This window comes from Pezoporus occidentalis, unplaced genomic scaffold (genome assembly GCF_034315485.1).
Source record: "Pezoporus occidentalis ecotype Australia unplaced genomic scaffold, CSIRO_AGI_Poc_V1 ctg235, whole genome shotgun sequence".
NCBI lineage: Eukaryota > Metazoa > Chordata > Aves > Psittaciformes > Psittacidae > Pezoporus > Pezoporus occidentalis.
The window spans coordinates 478,165-481,210 of NW_026914233.1; positions in this window are offsets into that span (position 1 = coordinate 478,165).

Sequence of the window (3,046 nt, forward strand, 5' to 3'; positions counted from 1 at the left end):
CCAACCCCCTGCCGTGGGCAAGGGCATCTCACACTAGACCATGTTGCCCAAGGCCCACCTAACCTTCCTTTTTACTCCTATTTTTTACTGATATTATGATTTCGCAACATAAATGTCTTAGGGTGTATTATTTATTAATATTTAGTTTGAGGAACCAGGTTTTCTTTTAGGACTGAAAAGTCCAGCAATTGAAAACTTCAGTATTGGGTCTGTGTAACAGAGAACAGTTCTATCCTGTTGCTGGAGGCAACGACACCATTTAAAGCACCGTCTCCTGGGTGCTTTTAATTTCTATGCATTGCAAGTAATGGTTTCTAATGAATTAAGTTCAGTTTTAAAACCTGAGTTCATTTTCACCTTTTTGATGTTTACCTCCCTTCTGCTGTAGTACTGTTGAATAATTGAAGCGAATGAGTTGGTTGAAGGCAATGAAATGAAATTCAAAGCATCAAACCCAGTTACTGTAAGCCCGGTGCTCACAGTTAAGAGATTACATTCCCTGCCAAGGTTTTGGGTTGTTTTTTTTGAGTTGGATTAATGAAGCACATCCTGGATGTTTCTGTAGAAATTAATTTTGTCCTCCAACCCCTTGTCAATTATTGGGATTTTGCCAAACACTCCAAATTCTTTCCATAACCAAGACTTGTGCAGTCAAGGTATAAAGGACAGGCAGCATGACAGGAGAACATCTAGACAGCTGAAGATCAGCTGTCACATGGGATCAACAGGCATGAAATCCACACTGTGCACAAAGTTCAAAGACACCTGGCTTTGATTTAAGACCATAGAATCACAGAATCACAGACTGGTTTGGGCTGGAAAGGAACTTAAGATCATCTGCTTCCAACTCCCCTGCCACGATTCCCTGTGTGGCTTCCTACATGAACTTTATGGTGTATCTAAAAATCGCAGTGCAATGAAGAGGTAAGGAATTAGTACTCATCTAGCTACTCCATACAGCTATAAGATCAATGTGCTGTCCCTAGAAGTGTCTGTTGTAGCACCCTGTGATTGCCATGCAGAGCCTGCTCTGAGACACTGAGCTAAGAATAGCTGCCCAAGAAGCCAAATGAGTGAGTTAAATTGGGGTTCTGTGACTGAAATCTTTCAGGACCAATCCTGCCTGGCTTGTTGCTGCTCAAGTTTGAGCGTGGATGTACCTTTTTCTGTCTGTGGAGGTCTGTTACTACTGGTGAGATAATTCGTTTAGTAGAAGAGCAGTAGGAAACATGCCTACTCCGTTTTCTAGTTCTTTGCCCCAATTCCTTGCACTTTAGACCCAATATTAAATGTTCTTAGAAATAACATCTTTTTGTTTCCTTTTAAGCTCAAAGTGGAAACTTTTCTGGGTAGGATTTCTACAGTACTGCTCAGGAAGCATGTTCTCCTTTAAATGTCCAGAGCATAAGTTGATCACCAGTTCAGACCAGAAAGAAAGGTGTCTCCATGACTTGTTATTGTATGATTAGAGGCTCTTACTTGAATTTTGTATCTTTTTGGGTTTTAGACCATTTTAGTTTGCATGGCTGACTATTACCAGGCAATGCTGAATTTTAAGTTGCTTTTCTTCACTGCCAAGACCTTTCTATTTGGAGAATAAATTCTGCTTCTGCTCATATTAGTACTAGATGTAAGACATTGCTGTTACAACAGTCATTGAACCTGTTGGAATGAAACAGTTTTAAAGTCCCTACGATACTTATTCAGCAAATTAAAACTTGAGTTAGTATGGGGATCTTAAGGATAAAAAGGATTAATAAGGATTATTTCTTATTAAGAAGGTTGAATGCTTCAACTGTATTTAAACAAAACCCAAACAAACAGCACAAAACAAGCCTCATCTCAATGAAAGCTGACCTAACTCTCTTCCCAGGACAGGAGTCATGTGTGAATCCACAGATGTGTTGATACAAGGTCCTGAAAGTGTTCTTTGTATCTACTACTTTTATGCATAAGCATTTCTCTACCTCTTCTAGTGACACCTATTTCAAGGACAGACACTAGTGTGTAGGAGTGAAATTCATATCTGCAATGCCTTTTACCGCTTACAGATAACCGAATCTGCTGCCTGCCTATAGATCCTTATCCTTGCCTTATCAGAAAAGGGGAAAACCCTTCAGATCTCAACTGCACAGACTTCAGGCGGAGAAGCAATTCAACCTTTGGCTTCTTTCCACTACTACTGCCTGGAAAACAACACTTAGAGGCTAGTGTTCTGTAAGAGTGGAGATGGCCAAACTTTCAGTGTCTATGAGCCACAGACTGAGATTTTCCTGTGGCAAAGAGCCACATGAGGCATATATCAAAGACTTGGGAGCTCTAGGATTGTTTCAGAGGGAAGGGACAGCAGCTCCTCGCTTCGGATCACACACTTCGCTGTGGGAAGAAGCAGACTGAACGTGCAGCGGAAGGCATACTTTTTAGGTTTGCTTATAGAGTCACAGAATGGTTTGGGTTGGAAGGGACCTTCGAAGCTCATCCAGTCCAACCGCCTGCATCTTTAGATCAGATTGTCCAGAGCCACATCCAGCCTGGCTTTGAATGTCTCCAGGGATGATTGATCTTTGCCACCTGACAGTGAGAGCTCAGGAACATGATATCTCAATAAAGATTACTCTTGAGTTAACTCAACACACCCTTAGGCCAGAGATGCTGGTTTGTTTCTTCACATAGTTAACAATTTGTGTTCACTGCTGCTGATTGAAGGATGGAGTTTTGGCCTGAGACCCTTTTACTAATGAATGTATTGATTCCTTAAAAGAAAAAGGAAGCTCTCTGATTCTGAGGACCAAAGATATTTCCTTCATGTGAGCACAGTCCTGCTGCATGAAGAAATGCCAGTCACTTCAACAGTGTGAGAGTACCTTGGAAACTGTGACATGCCCAACTGTGAAGTTGTGGGGAAACTGTAACATCTCCTACTCCAGGGAGGAAGGCAGTTAATAAAATGGTTATTGTAATAGCCAAGGATTTAAGGAAAGGAAAGGTCCTTTCAAACACTTGGTCTCCATAACACCCTGGCCAGGTGAATGGCTGAGAGTGCTTA